Source organism: Dromiciops gliroides, chromosome 1 (genome assembly GCF_019393635.1).
Source record: "Dromiciops gliroides isolate mDroGli1 chromosome 1, mDroGli1.pri, whole genome shotgun sequence".
In the NCBI taxonomy this organism is placed as follows: domain Eukaryota; kingdom Metazoa; phylum Chordata; class Mammalia; order Microbiotheria; family Microbiotheriidae; genus Dromiciops; species Dromiciops gliroides.
In genome coordinates this window covers 308,914,359-308,938,259 of record NC_057861.1, presented here as the reverse complement: position 1 = coordinate 308,938,259, position 23,901 = coordinate 308,914,359, and the positions used below count along the sequence as shown (strand labels likewise).

Here is a 23,901-nt window from a genome sequence, read left to right as displayed (position 1 = left end):
GGTGCCCACTGCCACTTTCACCTTCATCCTCTAACCCCACTCCACCTACTCAGGCAGCCAGATCCTCATAAACATTGCCTTGCCTTTTAGCATGTTCCCAGGCCTCAGTCCCACCCCTCTCACCCAGGCAGTTTGGTTCTAAGACACTATGAACCAATCCTATACTCTCCTTACTCAGGGACCATTTAAAATACTATTTACAATATTATTTAAAATAAAATGAAGTATTATATCTTTGATAAAATATTTTAAATATTATTCATTTCATCTTTTAAAATATCTCTCTGCTCATTTTATAATGTACTTAACATATGGGTACAGTAGTACCTGTAAAGGAACTTCATTGTGACTTCATTGTGATAGGAAACATTTTGGTGTGGAAACTCCCTCTACAAAAGCAAGTTTATACTTTCTCTGAAATTTATAGTCTTATCAAGTTGCTTAGCGAGCTTAGAAGTTAAGTAACTTGACCAGGGTCATATCATCAGTAAGTGGCAGAAATGGAACTTGAAATCAGATTTTCCTCGATTGGAGCCAGCCATCTATGCTCTGTCACTTTGATTCTTTTATACATTAATAAATATCCATATGCTATGGATGTATATATAATAGGAAGATTAGCAATTAAGAAATTCTGGAGATGCTTGCCTAGAGAAATGGATGGACTTTCTTGGAAGTCACAGAACTTCCATCCCAGGTGTCCTGAGGTTCAGTCTTATGCTTTTTCCACTATGACCCTGGGTACAGTGTTTTGCTTGACTTATTCATTTGTTGATTCATTGTGGCTTTATACTTAACTCAGCTTCCACTCCCCACTTGGATTGTGGCGATAGAAGGTACAGAAATAACAAGGGAAGCAGGATCTACCACCTCCTAGCTATGTTCCCCACTCTTCCTCATTCCCTCCCTCCTCCTCTTTCTCCTCCCCCTTTTTCTCCTCCCCTCTCCATCCCTCCTCCTCCTCCTTCCCTAACCCTAGGAACTACCTGAACAATGTGGTAATGGCTCTGATTAAGTCTACTGGACACACCAGAACCAAGTGAAAATCAGGGAAACCGATCAGCCTGCATTATCAACGATGCCAAAGACTTCCTTTGGTCTTCCTTTAAAAAAAAAACAAAACAGTGCTTTGTTTGTTTTGCTGAGTTGATGGAATCAACTAGCTTTGGGGGCCTCATCTAGGCTAGGCACAACCTTGACTAGGTAATGGTCGTATTACCATCTGCAGAGCAGGGTTTCAGCAAACACAGATACAAATATTTACTCAAGGTGCCAGAAGTCTTGTATTAATTTATTTGTTAGCTCGCTCTGGCCTTAGCCTTTATTTGCCAAACTTGTGAGATTTCTGCGGGAAGCAGGGCCGGGGCTATGCATAGCAATGACCTTGGGACTCCCAACTTTTCCAAAGCTTAATGCCCATCCCCATCCCTCCTTTTCACTGGGACCCTTCCTCTGTCCACCTCAGGCTCCATGCCTTTCGAAATGCCTTTCTCACAGTAGCTGAGGCTCTTGGGGGAAAGCTGGATGTTGGGAGCGTTTTCCTCCGATGCCCACGGCTCTGGAAAGAAGCGGCTGTGTCAATGCAGAAGATAAATGAATAGAATCAAGTCCACTGCTAGGCTTTCTGTTGGAGAATTCCTCCAGCAGCCGCCAACCGAGTTGCCTTTCCAGGCAGCTGAGTCACAAACAAGATTTGCCGGAGGTGAGTTCCTCATATCCTTGTTAAGGCTCGGGAGGCACGCCTTCTTTTCATACAAACCTTTCAGATAGAAGCAGCTTGAGTCCGACTTCAAGAGGGTGGGTGGTGCCACAGTCGAACTGCAACTCCCTTTCTTGCCGGACAGGGTCTGGGAGAGAAAGCCAGACGGCATCTCAGGATTCAAAAAGCGGGTAACCATTTCCCCCCAGTCCCCATGACTGTCGCCTGCTAAACACCCAATTCTGCTTTTACTGCTGTGGTCGAACCCCGGGAAGCTGCCCAGCTGTGAAACGAAGGGAGCCGGCGGTGAAACCCGACACCCAGCCCTCTGCAAGCAAAGGAAACTTCGCACGCTGGTGAGTTGGGGAAGCCGGGCGGCCGCTGAGAGACAGTGATGGCTGGAATGCGCTTTCCCGGGTTCAGTGTAGACGCGCCAGCCAGTTCCGTAGCCGGGTAGGGAGGAAGTGAGACGTGGAGACGGAGGTGCTGTGGGCCTGCAAAGAAGCAGACAGCAGTCGGGTTTTCTGCAATTCTCGGGCTTGGCGTGGCAGCCTGGAGACGCGCGGTTTCCAGCCTTGTCGGACAGGGAGAAGGCGTTGGCATGCAGGGCACGCAGCAGCTGGAAACTTACTTGGAGGCTTTTGTGGAATATTTGCATTTCAAACAGCTGGGTCTGTTTAGTTTCTTTTTTAAAAAGTAGTGCAATGCCAACTTCTTTCAATTTGGTGGGATGTCAATTAGAAATAACATGTTTCTGATCTGATCCTTCAGTGAGAAAATGAGATTGACTAAGGCAAAAGAATCCAGTTACACATTTCACTAGGTGAAACACAGAAAACTCAAGAGTGATATTTATTTCTCACTTAAAAAAAACAAAAACAAAAAACAAAAACTCATTTGCTCCTGTTTTGAACTAAGTGCCAGCATTTTTATTTTGACTCAATCGGGTCAGAATGTACTAAGCTTCATTAGAAAGGATTTCTCGATCACAATATCAATGAGGGGCTGATACCTAAGGATGCCCATGCTGAGGAAATGCTCAGTTTAAAAGGGAGAGAATATTCTCTCAATGAAAGCAACTTCTGATAAATGCCTGCTACCTGAGAGATCAGTGCCAGCTGTTTCTCTCCAGAGCTAAAATTAGGCGCTTGACCCTGCAGGTGCTCATATGAGATGTCATCAGGCCAAAAAGAAAGGTCTGTGCCTTCAGTGTTATGGACAAAAGAATTGACATATAGGTTATTCGCATTTGAGTAACAGAGTCCCCTTTCCCTCAGGGTGCAGTTTGTCAGCCTAAAGCAGTGCTCAGTGTGAGTCAGGTTTTGAGGATCTAAACTTTGAAAAGTGATAAATGAAAGCTTTTTAACAAATCGATGCTGGATTTTACAGCTCTGTATTTTGGGAGATGAGTTTATTGTACTAGCAAGCTGTGACATTGGTAAGCTAGTCACCCATAAATCACAATAACAAAGGTTTTCTAAGTCCAAGGAGAATGGGCAAAATGATACTAGTTACATGGTTTGTGGCACTTGCCCCCAGACAGTTTTTCATATTCCCTAAATGTCTTCTCCTCCTCCCTATGAGATCAGGCCTCCCTGCTGCAAAAAGGAGGATCCTACAGAGCTGACAACATATTTCATTCATGGCTGAATAATTTAATATTAATAAGCTTTTTTCCCCTAAAATCTACTATGCACACTCCACTTGAGTTTTTACATCATTGCTTTCAAAAGGAGCACAAAGCATTTCAGAAGAAACTGGATGAGCTTGTTCTAGTAGTTGCCAAGAAAAGATAAAAGGAAACTGTCAAAAACTTGAGCAAATGACAATTCCTCCTTCTCATCTGTTCTTCCTCCCCTCCCCCCTGACACAAACATGTTTGACTTTACAAGAAAGGAAACCTTTTGGAAACTGATATTCGTTTTCTGCCAATTAAGCTATTTAAATAATGCAAAGTTAATTAGTAGTGTTGTCCTAAGATTTGCTTTTTCTAGTTTATTGGACTGTTTGGGAAAAGTGGAAGTGATCTGAAAAAATATATAATACAGAAAAACAAAATAGCTGGTTCTTTTTTATTTCAAACCATGAAACTTCTGCTCAATTTCATTAACCTAAATACTAGCTCACTACACCCAGATTCTGCCACAAAAGGTTAAGGGATTGACAACACAAGTGGGAGGGTTCTGTTCTGGATTAATCTATTTCTTTGAGTTTATTGACTAAAGAGCTGGCATTTTAGTAGTAATACAACTTTATAGATACATGGCTATTACATCACTGCCTTATGGAAATAAAGAGAAAAAGCTGAGAAAATGTAAAACCAGCCCTTGCCAGTAGCGATGGTGTATGTGGTTCAATGGTTAGAGCCCTGGGCTTGGAGTCAGGAAGATTATAATTCAAATGTGGCCTCAGACACTTACTAGCCATATGACCCTGGGCAAGTCACTTACTCAATGTTTGCCTTAGTTTCTTCTACTGCATAATAGCTCTTATATCCCAGGATTGTTGTACGGATCAATATTTGTAATATTTGTAAAAGCACTTAGCAGAGTAGGTGCTCAGTAAATACTTGTTCCCTTCTGCTCCTCCCCTCCTAAAGGAAAATGGCAAAAAGCCAAAAAAAGGAGGCAGCAATCCCAAACCCATTAGCTCAGTCACCTTAGTCCAATAACTGGTGGGAAGAAAATCTGTCAAATTCATTGTTGGTTTTAATGTAGGTGTGGCAAGCAAAGGGTCAGGTGCTGTCAACATGAAATCCTGACTCCCAAATCAAGAATAATTCAAATGTGAAAGAAAAGAGGGAGTCAGCTAAAGAAACCAACTTGATTTCAAGGGGAGTTCTCTGATGAACACAAATTTTAAGAGAACAATGTAATGAAGATGGAAGGGGAGGTATCTGATTAAAGATGAATTCAAAAGAATGGCACCAACCTATGAGGATAATGTTGGGCAGTAGAAAGCTAGGAATAATATGAGGTTCAGAAATATACCAAAGGCAGCAACAAAAAAAGCTTGGGGAAGGGGTATGTTCATAGTAAGAAGAAATATAAGGAAGGTCGGTTGGGTAGTGAAATAGCAAGAATGCTGACATTGGAATCAAAGCACCTGAGTTAGAATCCTGGCTTTACTATCTTACCTATGTGGTGTTAGCCAAGTCAATTAATCTCTGGGTCTTGGTTGTTTGTTTGTTTTTCATAAATAGAGGCAGGAGGTTGAACTAGATGACCAGGCCATTTCTTAATCTTTAATTCTAAGATTATCACTTTGAGCCCAATGACAAACTAAAATAACCACTTAAATCCCATTTTGTTTCAGTCTTTTTTCCTGATTGAACAATGATCATGGAACAATAGAAACATGGTTGAAAAAGAACCTGAAACCAGCTGGCCCAAACCCATAATTTTATAGATGAAAAAACAAAAACTCAAAGAAGTTAAGTGATTTGCCCAAAGTCACCAAAGTAGCAAGTGTCATAGCTGGGATTTGAACCTCCAACTCTAGAATTAGTGCTCTTTTTGTTGTATAATACTAGTTTTCAGAATGGAAATGGAAGAACATTGTTAATAAGGAATTAAAGTTCATAGCAGATCAAAAGGTAATAGGAGAACATGTATTTATCTTAAATAGGTCCCTGTTTCCATTCTGAATTCTGAATTTGCAGATGTGATCAAAGAGCCACCTCTGAATAATTCTTGAGGATCCATGGGGAAAGGGAAAAGTGCCAGAATTCTGAAGTCAGGCAAATGTTCCAATTTTTCAAAAAGAACAAAAATAGATTTTGAGAACTCTAGATTAGTCAGATTGATGTTGCTGTCTAATAAAATCCTATGTGAGATTATTAAACACAATGTTTGTGAACTTTTTAGAAACATGACAGTGATCATTAGGAACCAGCATGGTCTCACTAAGTTGTGCCAAATTAACCCAATATAAAAAGGAAATTCATTTACTGGACTGACAATTCAAGAGAATACCATAGTTTATCTTGATCTCAGCGAGGCATTTATCATAATAGCTCATGATACCCTCATGGACAAGATGCACTAGATAATTATACAGTTAGATACATTTCCAACTAGCTGAATAAACACATGCAAAGAATATTAATTGATTGATCTATGAAAACCTAGAGGTAAGACCCTACTGCCATACCTCTGTTACTGTTTTTGGCCCTATATCATTTGTCATTTTTATCAGTGATGGCACCAGGAATGGAGCTGAAGCGCTCAAGACAATATGGTCCTAGAAGTAGCTCTTTGATCCATCCCTGACTCAGTTTTTAAAATCAATTTCCTAAGGTGAAGGTCTGTCCCAGCAAAGAGCACAAAGGCAATAGATGACTTGTAGAGCCCAGAACAAAAGCTGACCCTGTCAATCCAAGCCAGTTAAGGTGGGAGAATAATGATGCCAAGAGGGAGAATGAAAGTAAGCAAGACCTGAAACTGGACATGGTCAAATAGACTGGGATTATCAAAGGTAAAATTCAAGGAGAGAGCAAGAAAACATGTGATGGTGACTTCTGTAGCTGATGAAATTAGAGCACTAGAAAGCAATAGAGTTGGAAATAATAGCATAGCTGTGAGTTGAGCATGGGGTCACCTTGAGCATTGTGGGAATTTAAGGGGATGCTTGAAAGCTATGCAAATTGGATCCACTGGTGCATTGGTGAGCTACCCTGGTCTAAAAAAGCTTTATTTCTAGTAAAACTTCAAGGATCGATTAGGATGGCAGTATTAGTCTTCTTAAACCCAAGGATTTTCTGGGACAGGAAGTAGAAGAATGTCTGAGGAAAATGGGAGACCCATTTTCTTTCGGAAGACCTAGACCCCTGAGATGTGAACCCTCTCCCCCTCACTTCTGCATCTTTCAGTCTTCATTGTCTCCTTCCCAAAAGGAAGTCATGGAGGAGAGTGAGGAGTCTAAAAGCTGACATTGGAATTAAAATATAGAAGGTATGCTTATCAGGTTTGTGCATGATTCATAACTGGGAGGGGTAGCTGATATGTTGAATGACAGAATGGGACTTATCTTGATAGCCTAGAAAAATTAACCGAACCCAACAAGATGACATTTAATATGATAAATGAAAAGTCAAGCTTTTACATTCAAAAATCAATTTCACCCACAGGTTGAAAAGTACCTGGCTTGATAGCTATTCATGTGACAGAGACTTAGGGGTTTGATTTCACAATATGAGGCAAAAAGGCAATGTGGCCTCCATAAGAGTTAATGCAATCTTTTTTTGTTGTTGTTGCGGGGCAATGGGGGTTAAGTGACTTGCCCAGGGTCACATAGCTAGTAAGTGTCAAGTGTCTGAAGCTGCATTTGAACTCAGGAACTCCTGAATCCAGGGCTGGTGCTTTATCCACAGCGCCACCTAGCTGCCCCGAGTTAATGCAATCTTAATACAGTTGATATACTGGTCCAGGTCTCCATCACCAGCCCTTTGAACCACCTGCACAGGACTATTGCACTGGCCTCCTCATTGGTCTCCCTTACTCAAGTCTTTCTTCCCACTGCATTCCACTCTATTCTCTATACAGCTACCAAAGGGATTTTCATGAAGCAGAGACCTGACCATGCCATTCCCTTATTCTGTAAACTCCAGCAGCTCCCTTTTGCCTCCAGGATCAAATATCAATCCCTCTGTTTGGTTTTTAAAGCCCTTCATAACCTGCCCCTAATCCATCTCTCTGGTCTTATTAGGCATTCTCCCACTTGTCACATTCTACAAATACAGCCAGTCTGTCACTCTATCTCATCTCATTGTCTTTGCAGTGACCATCCCCTGTGCCTGCAATGCTCTCCCCCATGACCTTCATCTCATACAAGTCCTCTGTTCCTTCAAGATGCGGCTCTAGCCCCACCTTCTACAATAAGCCTTTACTGATTCCCCCAAAGCTTCATGCTTTCTCTCCCTAATTAGCTTGTATTTAACTACCTTGTTTTCTTTTTCCTTTTATGTTGGTGTTGGTCAATCACTTTCAGTCCAACTCTTTATGACCTTGTTTGGTGTTTGCTTGGCAAAGGTACTTGAATGGTTTGCCATTTCCTTTGCCAGCTCATTTTACAGATGAGGACACCGAGGCAAACAGGGTTAAGTGACTGGCCCAGGGTCATATGGCTTGTAAGGGTCTAAAGTCAGATTTTAACTCAGTAAGATGAGTCTTCCTGACTCCAGGCCCAACATTCTCTCCACTGTGCCACCTAGTTGTTCTAGTATTCATTTTATAATTACTCGATATATACTTGTATACTGTATTGATATTAGATAGAGATATTGTTTCTCATAGAATGCTTGAGAATAGGAATTGTTTCATTTCTTTGTCTATGTATCCCCAGAAGCTAGCATAGTTCCTGATGTGTAGTAGATGCTTTATAAATGCTACTTGATTGATTGATTGGTCTGCTTTAATGGAAAAATAGTGTCTAGCTCAAGAGAAAGAACAGTCCCACTTTACTTCACGCTGATCAGACAACATCTGGAACATTAAGTCCCATTCTAAGCATAAAAATTGATGCTGACCCTATAATTCTAAATCCCTGAGTAGGGTAACATTTGTAATGCATTAAGTCTTTTATGAACATTTTGATTGGTGTTTCATGGTCCTATTAGCTTCTCAAAACTTGGGTATTATGTATCTGAGCACCTGGTACATGGAGAGAATAGCAAAGATGCTACAAGTTGGTGAGTGTTGTGGTGAGTGTTGGGTGGGGGTAAGTTAAATCAAACCCTGTGGAGAACCTCACCATTCAGTCTATAATAAATCAAAGATTAATTATCTTTTGGGGCATGCAAAGGTGATACAGTGGATGGGGTTCTGGGCTTGGACTCAGAAAGACCCAAGTTAAAATCCAGCCTCAGATACTTGCTATCTATGTGACCCTGGGAAGGTCACTTAACCACTGTTTGCTTCAGTTTCCTCATCTGTAAAATGAAGATAACAATAGCACCCATCTCCCAGATTTGTTGTTAAGAATCAAATAAGATAATAATTGTAAAATGCTTAGCACAGTACCTGGAACATAGAAACTGCTATATAGAATTAAGAGGAGAAAGAGGAGGAGGAGGAGGAGGAGCAGCTATTAGTTCTATAAAAATTATCTACATGACCTGTGATTAGAATGTGGTTCTGGAAGTTTATACCTTGTTTAAAATAGAACAATAGGAGGCATATTGTAAATTGTACATTAGGAGCTTATAGTCATCTGAAGAAATCCAAGACCAAACATGGGAAAGGACATTTTGGTGAACATCAATAGAAGTAGAAATAGAAATTTTCCTCTCATCTGTGTTTAATACAGACCACTTGGCTAGAAAAAGAACACCAATGAGGAGTTTGGGAAACAAAAGAAAAGCCTGGCATGGAGATGTGGCATAGGAGTCATGGACTGGATGTTGTCTAAACACCTGCCAAAAGTCTCAATGCCCCAAATAGGAGAGCTTGGTATTTCTTGATTCGCTTTAATGATTATTCCCTTCTTCAAAAGGGAGGGAAACCAATGAGAAGAACTGATAGTCTGGGTCTGATTTTCACCAGCAAGGAGAAATTGGTTGCTAGCATGAAAATGATGGGGATCTTGGGTAAAAGTGACCAATCCAGTCTTAGAGTATGGGGAAAAAGGAGAGGAAAGCCAGGCATGATTTGATGCACATGCATACAGACTAAAATGATAAAGGGGAAGTCAGCCCAAGAACAATAACCTTTCGAGAATGAAATCCTAGAATCAAAAAGGAAGCAGTCCTGATGAGGATAAAAAGGGGAAGCTGTCAAAAGAGACCACTGTTTTAGACAGAGAAATCATGATCCTAGACAAGTAACAGAAGAGGAATAAAAAAGTGTTGCATGCCTCTGTAAAAATAATAACAGGAGCACTGAAGATCAGGGTGAACTGAGGTAAATAAGGAAAGCTAAGCTAAAGACAACACAAAGATATTTTTCTTTTTATTTTTTTAAAGAAAGGCATTTAAAAACTTTAATCTCTATTGAGGAAGAGGGTCAGAGATGGATAGTAGCAATACTCAAGGTGGATGGGATGTGGATAATAGATGACACAGAGAAGGCAGACTGATGCAACTATTGTTTTTTACTTCTGTTTTCCTACCAAGGAGAATCTTTGGACTGAGGACAGAAGCAAAATCACAAATAAGGAATTGTAACCCAAAATAAATAGGAAGACACAATCAAACAACAATGGACATTTTTTTCATGGTGTTCCAAAGTCTAAGCTATTAGAGCTCTAATAGTTCAAAATCTTGTAAATAAATATCTTTGGATTCAGAAGACCTTAGTTAGGGGTCTGAAAAGGTAGAGCCTAGGACCCATTGCAATATGAAGACTGGAGCTTTTCTTATCCATTTATCAGTTTATCATATTAAATAAAAGTATTCTGATTTCAAAAAGAAGGTAATGGACATTATTAGGGTAAATATAAAGTATGCATTTGGAGGCTTCCCAGGTCAGCATCTAGTTACTACACATTATTACTGTGTAGGCTACACAGAAACCATTTGTGTGATTTGTGTTGTGATTTTCTCTGTAAAATGAAATTGAGACCACATAAATGTGATCTAAAGATGAGTTTACGGAATAACATTTCATTGAATTCAGTTTGTTACTTTCTGTTTCCCAAAAGTTCATTGGATCATTCATAATTTTTTCCTTTATTCCCCTTCTCCAATATTTCTTTCTTTAAATGTTTGTTATTGCTTTTAAGTGATAAGTTTATTTATTAAAAAAAAGAAGGAAAAGCAAGTTTTTTCTGCATCTTTTCTATGATGATGTTGGATTAGGAAGAGTTTTGTCACAAACAAACTATTTTAATTGTCTACATACATCAAGAAACTTGATTCAAAAGTGATATGACAAACATTCAAAGAGCATCAATTATTATATTGGTTTGACTCCTTGAGAATAGATAAGTAATTTAGACTAGAAAAAGTGGTCATTTAAATTCATAAAAGACCAGTAACTTTTAAAATCATTTGAAGCATTTCTAATTTGCTTTTTCTTATATTTGACCAAGAAAGACAAAAAATAATTCTCAACATTTCTTTCTAATTTATCATTTTTGCCATTTTTCAAACAAATGGGTAGTTATAAGCAGGGTTATAAAAAAGTATAGATTATTACAAAAACATGACAGTCTTAAATATTTCTTCATATCTATTTTCTCTCACTTATCTTGCTAAAGAAGAATAAAAATAGAAGTATATTTATGTATTTATTACTATTATGTGTGCCATACCACACTTTTTTATTCCTCTTCTCTTACCTGTCATGGGTAATGATTTCCCTGTTTAAAACATTAGTGTCTTTTGACAACTCTCCCCTTTCATCCTCATCAGGACTGTTTCCATTTTGTTTTGAGGATTTCATTCTTGAAAGGCTATTGTGCTTTGGGCTGTGCATCAAACTATACCTGGCTTTCCTCTCCTTTTTCCCCATACTCTAAGAATGGATTGGTCACTCTTACCCAAGATTCCTATCATTTTCATGCCACAGAAGTAAGTAGGTGATTGACATGTTTGGATCTGTCATTACTAAAACTATTTAGTTAAAAAAAAAAAGAAAACTATTTAGTAGATGTTAATTTTTTTTTAATTTCTATTGTCTTCGGTCATAGAGAGATCTTTCCCATCAGATGATGTAGACATACTGAGGAAATCATGGCACTTTTGATGCATTGAAGTAAATCTTTACTGTATGAAAATATATCTTTGCTTTGTATGCTATTAATGTTTAAATATTTGGATGACATGTGGAAATGTCAGGACATAGTGCTGTGAGTTAGCGTCAGAGTCAGGGAGAGTTGTGAGTTCAAGTCTGACCTCTGACATCTATTGAATCTATTACCCTGGGCAAGAGGTAAGATGATTTGCTTGGGATAACAGAGTCAATAATTGGACAATTCGCAAAGACTCTAAATTGAAGAACATGTGTTGGTTTACAATGGTAGAGACAGATACCTGACTGCCGTTTTCCTACACTAAACAAGTCAAAGGTCCAATAAAAAGTAATGAGAACAAAACCCCTTATTCTTCCATTGGAAAGTATCAAGTGAAGTACACGGGGAAAGAGCACTGTATTTGGAATCTTTGAATTTAGATTATGAGGCCTGTGCTCAGATCTTGCCTCTGTCACTGTGTGACTTGGGTTTAATCACTTAACCTCTCTGGGCTTCAGGCTTCTTAACTGGAATGCAATGGAGTTGAACTAAATAGCCTCTGAGGTCAATCCATCACAAAGCATTTGTTAAGTACCAACTGCGAGCCAGGTACTGGAGATGAAAGCACAAAGAATGAAATGATCTTTATTAGAATTCTAATGGGGAAAGACAAGAAGTGTATTATAAGTATATGCAATACAAATACAAAGCAGATCATTCTAAGTATTTGGGGAGATCACGAGGAGCTTCATGTAAAAGTGATGGCACAAGCTGTAACTGAAGGGAAATGAGGGGGTCTATAAAGTGGAAGTGAAAAGGGAATACATTCTGGTCACGGGACTAGACAGTGCTACAGAATGGAGACAAGGCATGGAATATAGTTTTTCAGAGCCCAGCAGAACAGTTTGGCTGGCTTGCAGAAAGCAATGAGGCTGGGAAGATAGGTCAGGACTACTTTGTGAAAGGCTTTAGAATCTAGACAGAGGAGAGACAACAGGGAGCCAGTGAAGTGGAGTGAGTATGGGATTGACATGATTGGATCTGTCATTAAGGAAAATCCGTTTGGCTGTAGTGTGAAGGATGGACTGGAGTGGTGAGAGACGAGGCTAGGAGACCAATTAAAAGTCTGTTGCAATAATCTAGGTGAGATGTGAGGAAGGCCTGGATGAAGGTGGTTATAATTTGAGTAGAAAGAAGGATTTCAGAAATGTAGCAACAATATTGAGCAACTGATTGGATATGTGGGGTAAGGCATAGTGAGGAGTCAAGGCTAATACTTGGGTTATGAACCCAGGCAAGGGGGAAGTTGGTAATACTTTCTGTAGCAGTAAGGAGGTGTGGAAGAGCGGATGGTTTGGGGAAAAGAGACTGAATTCAGTTTGGGACATGGTGAATGTGAGACATCTCTGGAACAGCCAGTTTGAAATGTCTAAGAGGAAGTGGATCATGTGGGACTAAAACTCAGGAGAGAAAATAGGGCTACATATATAGATTCATGAATCTGTGATATATAGATTGTGAGCACAGGGATGATGTTCAGTTGTTTTTCTGTTGTGTCCTACTCTTCACAACCCCATTTGGGGTTTTCTTGGCAAAGATATTAGAGAGGTTTGCCATTTCCTTCTCCAGATCATTTTACAGATGAGGGAAATGAGGCAAACAGGGTTAAGTGACTTGCCCGGGGTCACACAGTTAGTAGCTATTTGAGGCCAAATTTGAATTCAAGAAGATGAGTCTTTCTGACACTGGGCCTGGTGCTTTATCCACTGCACCAGCTAGCTGCCTACCAGGATGAGAGTTAAAACCCAAGAAAGCCAATGAGGCTGCTGAGAGTGGGGAGGAGAGAGAGACAAAGGCTCAAGAGAGGTTTTCCCCTGCATAGGAACACCTAAAACAGGGGTTCTTAAGCTTTTTATGTCATGGGCCTCTTTGTGAAGCCTATGAGCCCTTTCTTACAATTATGTTCTTAAATTCATAAATTAAATATGTAGGATTACAAAGGAAAACAATGATATTGAAATTCAGTTATCAAAAACCCTTTTGTTAATGTTCATAGACCCCAAGTTAAGAATCCCTGACCGGGGCAGCTAGGTGGCACAGTGGATAGAGCACTGGCCCTGGAGTCAGGAGGACCTGAGTTCAAATCCTGCCTCAGACACTTGACACTTTCTAGCTGTGTGACCCTGGGCAAGTCACTTAACCCCAATTGCCACACACACACACACACACACACACAGAAGCCCTGACCTATAGAGTTAGGATGACTCAGAACATCTGGATCTAAGTCCATCCCTGACACTTACTAGCTCTATGATCTTGGGCACATTGTTTACACTCTTTATCCTTGGCTTCTCCATATGTAAAATGTAAATAATAATACTTAGATTCCTCCGCTGAAGTCCTCATTGTAGTATGGTAGTAATCATGGGTCCTTAATCAAATGAGAAAATATTTATAAAAAGCTCAGCACAGTGCTTACCACATAGTAAACACTTCCTAAATGTATCTCTCTCTCCCGTCCTGCCTTTGAAGGCTAAACTCTGATAGGTAGCAAGACTTCCAGTATAGGTCCAATAATTCATAGCATTCTCAAGAGCAACCTAACTGAGTTTGGCACCAGAAGGTAGATCACTAACTAATCAATTATTTTTCATCACAGCAATTCATTAAACTGTTATTCAATCTACAAGCATTTACTTAGCTTCTACTATGAGCCAGGCACTGTGTTAAATCTACAAAAGCAAAAATGAAAAATTCCCTTTCTTCAAGGAGCTCGCAGTCTATCGGGGGATAACATGTAAACATTTAAATAGAGACAAAATAAATACAAGCTAATTGTTTGTAGAGTAGGCATTAGTAGCTGGGAGGAATAGGGAAAAGCTTCATATAGGAAGTGATATTTGAACTAAACTTTGAAGGAACCTAAGGATTCTAAGAGGTGGAGTTTAGGAGGAAGTACATTTCAGAGATGGGGGGACATCCTATATAAAGGCATGGAGATGAGAGAAGAAAGACCATAGAAGAATTATTTTCCATGTCAACAGGGCAATGAAGCCCTGGATTTCGTGAAATATTAATATTTAGCACCACACTACCTCTCTCAGAGGGATGCTGTGAGGAATGTCCTACTGACAGGTGGGATTTGGTCACTGTTGGAGTCACAGAAAATTAGAACTAGATGAAACTTTAAAGAGAAATCAAATCTCTCTCCTTCATTGACTGAGCTAACCTGTTACATATTCACTCTATTAAAAAGCAAATTAGCTCTTTCTTTCTTTTTTTAAATAGAGATATTCTATTGAGTGACTGACACCTTTTTTCCTTTTTCTTTCTTTTTCTTTTTTTTTTTTTTGTGGGGCAATGAAGGTCAAGTGACTTGCCCAGGGTCACAGAGCTAGTAAGTGTCAAGTGTCTGAGGTCAAATTTGAACTCAGGTCTTCCTGAATCCAGAGCTGGTGCTTTATCCACTGTGCCACCTAGCTGCCCCCTGACACCATTTTTAATATTCTATTATGTCACTGGAAGGAGAATGTCATGAATTTGGAAAATTATCTAGGTCTGAAGTGGGTCCCTCTAAATACTTTATGGTTCTTAACTGGGGTCTAAAACTTGTTCTTTTAAGAAATATTTTGATAACTTTATTTCAATATAATTGTTTAACTTTGAAACTCTGTGTGTTTCATTTTATGCATTTCAAAACATTCTGAGAAAGGGATGGTGTTGGCATGAGGGGAGTTCATAGGCAATCTAAGCTTCTTACAAAGGAGTCAGTCCAAGCCTTGCCAGAAAAACTTAGATTTTGATTCACCTACACTTTACCACCTAACTTTTCTGGCTTCACCAGGCTGCCAAAGGGGTCCCGTGACCCCTATGTTGTAGTCATGCCTAGGGCTAAAACAGTCATCTGTTCCAAATTTCAAAGTATCATCTGACCTTTTCACTACTATACCATAATGTTCATTTAGTAAAATAGCAGGCCCTTCTTTTGGGCATTTTAAAAATTTCCTTTGTTTTCCTTCAGTCAAACACCTGGCCAGTTCTCTTCCTCTTCCTTTGTAAGTACTTCTAAAATGAAGAAGTGTCCAAACAAATGTTTCACCATATCTACTGGCTGGATTGTGGGGTTCCCCTATGTGCCCATCTGATTCACATTTTGTAGTGGGGTGACATCATCATTTAAAACATTCTAGAATAAATTGAGCTCTCAGGGGATGTTTTTCATAACAGCAGCATGAGTGAGGTATGAACATCACAATTTTTTCCTGGCCTCCTACTTCTTCATGGGGAAGCCAGAGCCCAGAGTAAATTCAGCAACTCATCTACCAATTGGACTTCATTTATTCAACAGAATTCACTTCATATTTTCCTCCAAAGGAAGTGATCAGCCTGTGTAAATAAATGCCTTCTGTTCCTTTGGGAGGTGTTAGTGGAATCCTTTTCTCCCTTTTTGGTTGTGAGATCCAATTATGGTGAGCTCCAGTCAGGGGACTGGGGCTCCCATAGGCATTTTTGCCTTTCGCTATTATCTGACCCTGTTGTGTGGGCATGTACAGTTACAAATGCAAAAGAAAAGTGCCAAATTCCATTGTAACAAAAATGTTTTCCTATAACTAATTTACCTTTATGAATCTCTGTAAATGAAACCAGCTGATTCAGGTTTCGAGGGCTAAGAAGTTACAGCAGGATTAAGCCTTTGACTAATAGCTGACGAAGTAATACGTCACATAGCACAAACATTTCTAGTCCTTAAAATATCAACACTGAAAAATAACTATTGGTAGCAACAGTTTTCATTTCTAGTTCAGTTTTTGAAAGCAATAATAATAATACATTTGTATAATTTTTAAAAATTACAAAAGTATTTTCTTCCCAACAACTCTATTAGGTTGATAGAATGAGTATTTGGGTGAGGGGGGGTGATAGAACTGTGATTTCATTGGATAGGGATCTCCAGGTAAGGAAAGCCCCTTTACCACTGAAGATCAACATTTGCTCTGAAACTTAATAGTCTTCAAGAGATGCCTAGAGCATCAAAAGGTTAAACAGATTGCTCATGGGAGAGGAAACTAAGGCCCCAAAAGATTGTGACTTGCCCAGGGTCACACAGCTGGTAAATAGCTGAGCCAAGACTTGAACCTATGAATTGTCATCATCATTGTTTGGCTGATTTTCCTGTTCATCCTCATGCTTTATCCTGTACTGTCTGTACCTGGTATACAGTGGACACTTAATATTTGTTGGATTCCTGAGTAGGTTTCCACATCCATTTTGTTATGTGATTTTACTGAGGACACGTTATCACAGGATGGTAAACATTAAAAGACAGTGAAGTAGGGGCAGCTAGGTGGCACAGTGGATAAAGCACCAACCCTGGATTCAGGAGTACCTGAGTTCAAATCCGGCCTCAGACACTTGACACTTGCTAGCTGTGTGACACTGGGCAAGTCACTGAACCCCCATTGCCCCGCAAAAACAAACAAAACAAACAAAAAAGACAGTGAAGTAAATACCCACTGTGCCTGTCCTCTAAACTTACAAATCCTGAGTTATGCTTCACTTCAGCCCATTTCCAGGGGCTGTGGATCTGGGCCATAGCTAGTCCCATGAGGTCTTTTTCCATTTTGAAGGGCAGAAGTGGGATCTGGTCCAGACTTGAGCCTTCCCCCATTAGATCTGCTTCAGGCCTTTCCTTAATGTCTCATTTGTTGTCTAGCATTCCAGAGACATCTTAGAGCAGATGACAGGTGACAGAACAGTGGAAGAAACATGTACGGCAGAAATGATTTTTTTTTCCCTTGCTTGTCAGGAGAAAACATTCTCTGCTCCTCCCAGCTTTAAACTTGTCTCAAATGGCCAATAGGATCAGACTTGGAATGATCCTAGAGAAAAGAAATTATACAGAAGGACTATTCTCCTTATTAGGTCCTCTGCAGTGATAAACTGCTCCAACAGCTATTTCGATTTAAATTTTGGCACCTTTAAGCCACAGAATTTCTACTGAAGCTTATCAAGAAGAAATCAGCCTGCTTCACCCCCTTTGAGTTTCTCCTAGGCATTTTTGAGCACTGCTGTGGAAGAAGCTCCTCCTGCTTAATTGGAAATGATGAGGCCTTATAAACTCAAACCCTAGGGGCCTTTAAACTCTTGTCTGGGCAAAGAGCCTCATTGCAGTTAGTTCCACTTATCACAGAAGCAAGATTTTCTTTTGGATTTTCAACATAGTGACTCTCCACAAATGTGGAAGAAAGATGGGGCTATTTTTCTACAAGACTGCTTCTGGGAAGAACTGTGAAGGATGCAGACTGTTTTGGTACCTGCCCAACTTTCTTCCCTTTTGCTCTTCCCTTCTCTGTACCCAGTGTTGTCATGCTAACAGCCCCATAGCCATTCCCTTCGAACCATGATTCCCATCTTGCCTTTGTATTGACCTGTCCACATGCCTAGGATTGTACCCCCTCTTTTAGATGCAGCTCCACCTTCATGAGGCTGCCCTTGGGAGCAAAGACTCTGAGAGAAACTGATTTCACACACTATCTCCATGAAACCTTTCCCGACAACTCCCAGCTGTTAGTGTCCTCCCTCCCTCCCAAAACACCTTGTGTGTAACTTCTTTGTATTTATTAGTTTAATATTTTTATTAAGGATATAGTTATATAAAAAATAAACATACACATGCCACATGGTATGTGTATATATACATATATATTATATATACACATACATACCAGATATGTGTGTATATACATACTATATATGGTATAGATATATAGATACACTCCGTGTGTGTATATATGTGTGTATGAGATACATATATATATATATATATATATACACACATATATATGTGTGTATAAGATGGATCATTTCATTCTTTGTACTTGTATCTTCAGCACCTGGCTAAGGAACACAATAAATGCTTTTTGATTGATTGATCCCGCCCTTGCTGGTCATCTCTATGGTCTTCATATTTTCTAATAACTTGCCATCAGAATGTCAATGTCCTGCATTTCATTTTTATATATTGATAATTTGATAGGCTAAATCTAGCTGATAATGTGGCTTTTACCCTGCTATCTTCACTCCCACCACCATCCCCCATAATATACTTTCATTTTAACAGGGACTTTAATGCTCAGAGTGGTTACAAACAGGAGTCTTAGGCATTGGGGCAGGAAGACCTTCCTGGACCTTTCAAAGCCCACTTCTCATAAATAGAGGTGATCCCATGTGTTCTACCTGTAGCTACTGGAAAGGAATCAATCCCTTTTAAGAGAGTCAGCAAATTACTCAGGGCTATTAACTCTGTAGCACTTTTTTTGGAGTATCAGACAAGTATCCCAGCAGGTTTTTTTTTATCTCTTTCTCCAGAAGAATGCCTATAAGCACACTCCATTTCCTCTGGACCTTGGTGTTGCTTGATGTTGAGCTGAAATGAATTGGAATCCTTGAGAGTAGAGGGAAAAATTTCAATGGCTTCAGCAAGCAAGCCAGACAGCCTGACCAGGAAAACTACAAAGAGCTGGGAGACAATAGCAACTGTTACACCAGGGCAAGTGCCCAGCTGTCAGGACAGGCTGCTTTTTTTTTTTTTTAAAGAAAAAACTTTGAGAGGCCAAGTTCACACGCTTGTTCATAGGATCAGAACTTTCAAGGAAAAAAGAATCCCAGAGGTAATTCAGGTCTTCTTAAACTTTTTCCAAACATGACCCCCTTTCACCTGAGAAATTTTAACTCAACCCCAGGTACATAGGTATATAAAATAGGTATACATAACCTTTTACTGTTGACAAATTTTTCTCGACCTCTACATTCAGTTACATGACCCCATATGAGGTCAAGAGCCACAGTTTAAGAAGACAAGATCTAATCCAAATTGCTCATTTTACAGATGAAGAAACTGAGATCCATGGACGTTAAATTACTTGCCCAAAGTCACATAGATAGTAAATGTCAGAGCTGGGATTCAATCCCAGGTCCACTCATTTCAGATCTTGCCTGTTTTCTACTTCATCACATTTTTTTCCCTTGGAGGTTGGGGAGGAAGAAGGAAGAATACATCTGAAAACTTCTTATAACCTGGCTGTTGTCTGGTTGCAAATTAGCCTTTTTAATAATATGGCTGCTGAATATGATAATAATAACAGCTAACATTTGCATAGCACTTAATATCTGCCAGGCACTGTGCTAAATGTTTTGTTTGTTTGTTTGTTTTGGTTTTTTTGTGGGGCAATGGGGGTTAAGTGACTTGCCCAGGGTCACACAGCTAGTAAGTGTCAAGTGTCTGAGGCCGGATTTGAACTCAGGTACTCATGAATCCAGGGCCGGTGCTTTATCCACTGGGCCATCCAGCTGCCCCCATGTGCTAAATGTTTTAACCACACTCACGCACACTAACCAAATTTCCAATATATCAAGATTAAAAAATTATATGGTTACATACATGTTCCTTAAATCCCATCTCTTAAAATAGTAAACATAGATCCCTGCTCCTTAGGTAACATGAGATATTTAAGACATGACATTTAATAAGTTTCTGTGATTTCCCGGACCTTTGGTTTATCTGGGATTCAGAAATCAATATTGTTTTCTAGACTAATACAAGCTGAATGGAATTCTGCATTCATAGCATTCACATTTTGTCAGCAACTTCTTAGTTTCACTGCCAAATAGTGTAAGACCACCATGTAAGAAATAACCTTAAAAGAAAATCACCGAGTTCTCTAAGGATGATATTTGTCCTGGATTTCTAGCCCTATTTAGCTTCACTTCAGGAAATAGAATAATTTGTAGGTGTTTGGAAATCAGTGAGATTTAGAGAGCTTAAGTGATTGGTTCATTTGTTTGCTAGAAAGGATATGCCAGCACTTTCTTGTTTATTCAGTTACAAGGGAAGTCTTGCCCAGTTCCTCTTTGAGATAACTAGATGAATTCCTAAGATTTAATGCTGTCCCCGGAATGGGGGAGAGGGTGAAGAGGACAGATTTTCTTCCCTTCTAAGTCTAACACTTATGTTTAAAGACAATGAGAATCTTGTTTATTTTTCTTTAGTAGCAAAAAAATGTATTTTGAATGGTTTTTCAACCTCAGATACCACATATAAATCTGTATAAGTGAAAGGAAATTTGGACAGACTCATTTCTAAATAAAACTTGCCAACATATATGGACATAGTCCTCAGCTTCCTAGAGTTGAGATGAAAAGATCAAGTAGGTGAATGAGAGCAACCACTGGAAAAATATAAATTGTATGAACCAAGCTTCCATATTCATATGCTCACACTTTCAAAGGAACCAAAGAATGGGCTTTGTGAATTTTGTTTTCAGTTAACAAGCATTGATTTTCTTTCCCTCCCCTCCCCCCAACTCTACTAGAAAACAAAAGAAGAAGAAAAAAACACCTTTGTAACACCTAGGCATAGTCATGTAAAAAAATCCTATGATGGACATGTCCAAGAATGTGTGTCTAATTCTGCATCATTAGTCCATTACCCCTCTGTCAGGAGAGAGGTAACATGTTTCATCATCAGTCCTTTGAAATCATGGATTGTAATACATTTTCAATGATTCAAACTCAGGCTTTCTCTTTCTTTTTGTTGGAGAATAAAAAAGGTCTCTTTAAAAAAAAAAGGGCCAGGGGGCAGCTAGGTGGCGCAGTGGATAGAGCACCAGCCCTGGAGTCAGGAGGACCTGAGTTCAAATCCGGCCTCAGACACTTAACACTTTTACTAGCTGTGTGACCCCTGGGCAAGTCACTTAACCCCAATTGCCTCACTAAAAAAAAAAAAAGGCCCAGGTTATTTTTTGTTTGAAAACAGCAAGTTAGAGCGAACATTGACTCTGGGGTCAGAAGACCTAGGTTCAAACCCTCATACTGACATGACCTGTGTGACCTGCACCTTAGCTTCGTCATCTATAAAACGAGAGGGTTGGATTAGGTGGCTTCTGGTGTCCCTTCCAGTCCCTGTTCTATGACCCTATGCCTAATATTCACTACCTTGGTATTTCCCCAGCATCTTACATAGTGCTTTTCCCATAAGGGAAGGAGCTTTGGTTTTTACAAGCCCTGGAGTAGGGGACTCCCTCAACAAAGGCAGATTAGCCACCCCTCTATGATTTAAGAGATAAATCCTAGGAAATTAGGATGTAGAGGCTAATTGACTTGCCCAGGGTCACATAGCCAGTGAGTGCTTGGGATAGGATTTGAATCTAGATTTTCCTGATTCTAAGCCTAGATCTCTACCATCTACCACAGTCTGCCTCTGCCTGAAGTGTGTGTTTAACAAAAGGCTGCTAAATAAATAAAGTCTGTAGGGATTACCCTTCTTGCATTCAGTATAACATATTATATATTTTGTAACTGACAGAAGCATTTTTTTGCATTTCCTAATAACCATAAACCGCAAAACCCTATTATATTATAGTATATATATATATAGAGAGAGAGAGAGAGATTATATCATATCATCTGTTATACTATATTATATTATGTTATTCTATTCTATATATGAGAAAGGTCTTGACATAAGAACACAGAGTGGAGATTTTTTATAATACATTTTATTTTACCCCAGTTGCATGTTAAAACATTTTTTAACATTTGGTTTTTTTTCTAGGTTTTGACTTCCAAATTTTATCCCTTCCTCCCTCCCCTCCCATCTTCCTGAAACCGTAAGCAATCAGATATAAGTTATACATGTACAAACACATAAAACATTTCCATATTATATTACTGACTGGAGTTCTTAATAACATTTCTTTAATACCCTGAATTACACTTAAATCAAACATTTGTGGAATTGACATTAGTGAAATTATTTGCACGTCAAATCCTTATGATTGTGTTGTAGCTTTAATTTTGGTTTGTAAGCCAGACTTTCATTTTAACCATGATAACGTTATCTACATGTAAAGATAATGGTACCAACACATGTTGGTTTATTTGTTTTGCAGTTTTTCTCTAATGGTGGGAGTGGATCTGCACCATTTCATCCACACCTTCTCACCAAGTTCTCTATTGACCAATGCCACACATTGCTGAGGTGGCTGGTTTGGATTGTGGGTGCAGCCCAAGCAGAACAAACTGACTCGTACACAAGGAACACATCACTGACCTTGGCCTTCTTAGCTTCACAGTCTATCCGGCTGAACTAACTAGTTGAATGTGGCATTGCAAAGTTTCACACATTGTAAGAACCACTTCTACACAGGCAGACAACTTAAATGTGAAGTTCTTCTTGGTAGTTCTTTTATGAAACCTGTATTAAAACAAAGCACGAGATTAAGTTCAATCTTGTGATAGTCTTAATAAGTTGTCACTTTTTTCTTTACAAAAAACTCTAGATTTATAGATTTTATTTTTTAAATATTACTAAATACTAGAATTTCTTTCTAAAGATCAAATTATTTTATGTGTTTGATGTTTTTACAAATACTCCTACCTTAAAATCACACTGTAATGAAGGAAAGGCAGAAAAATATATATTCATTTCTACATTTTTGACCTGTTTGGGATGATCAGCCCTGGGAGGAACACTTTCAAAAGAATGGAGAGAAAATAAAATGGCATTTCATATGGGCCGATGGGGTAGGAAAGAGAAAAGAACCGGTAGTGAAAAGGGATGGAAGACACTGTCCTACAGATCAGGCTGTGGGCTATACTGACATGCGTGTGGCTCAAGAATGATATCTTGTTTTTCCAGTGAAGTAGATTACAAAATCAGAGTTGGTGAATATGGCATTAACCCATATAAATCAGCCATTGTCCTGGGAAGCAACCCCTATGGAAATGCCATCTGGCAACTGCTCCAGCAGGCACTATTGCCACAATTACTGAAGGCTCAGAAAAGAATGTTCTGGTCACCAAAATCCCTGGCATTGTCAAACAGTTCAACATCACATCCTCATATTATTTTTATCAATGAAAATGATGTTAAAAATGATCACTTCACCTCATTTTGAGATTTTTAAAGAAGCCTTGATTAAAGACAGCACATACTTTAAACAGTGGTTCCCAGCCTGTGGCCTCAGACCCTTCAGAAGCAGCAATTATAGTCGTGGGTCCATTTAATTTGCCATTGTACCCTAAATATCATAAAGATTTTTTCCATATGACTTACAGCATCCATATATGTTGTCTCCCTTTGTAACCCCAGTGCTTAGCACAGTGCTTCACATACAGAAAGTACTTAACAAATGCTTCATTCATATCAATATTTAAGGAAACTCAACAAAGCAATTGTCAGCCATAGCAAAGACCAATGTGATAAAAAGATTTGAAGGTATATTAGATACCAATGCATCCGGGATATATTAAATACTGCTATATCTTAGCTATATTAGATACTAATAATTACTGAGAGGACCTCTAGGATGAAAAGTATGATGTGCTTTTTATCTAGCTAGCTGATCAAGTCCTTCTGATCAAAATAGAGTGGCATTGGAAGCAGCTAGGTGGCACAGTGGATAGAGCACTGGCCCTGGAATCAGGAGGACCTGAGTTCAAATCTAGCCTCAGACACTTGAACACTTACTAGC

General features: G+C 39.2%; 1 protein-coding gene across 6 annotated transcripts in view; it reads left to right on the top strand.

The window, feature by feature from the left end:
• Positions 1–23,901, top strand: part of RAB27B (RAB27B, member RAS oncogene family) — a 223,370-nt gene that overhangs the window by 132,214 nt on the left and 67,255 nt on the right. Inside the window, exon 1 of one of the 6 annotated variants that reach the window (XM_043976781.1) lies at positions 1,364–2,055. The exons of the other annotated variants lie outside the window; for them this stretch is intronic. The gene's annotated coding sequence lies outside the window, so the exon portion shown is untranslated. Of the gene's footprint in view, positions 1–1,363; positions 2,056–23,901 lie in introns of those variants that run through there. 6 annotated transcript variants of the gene reach the window in all.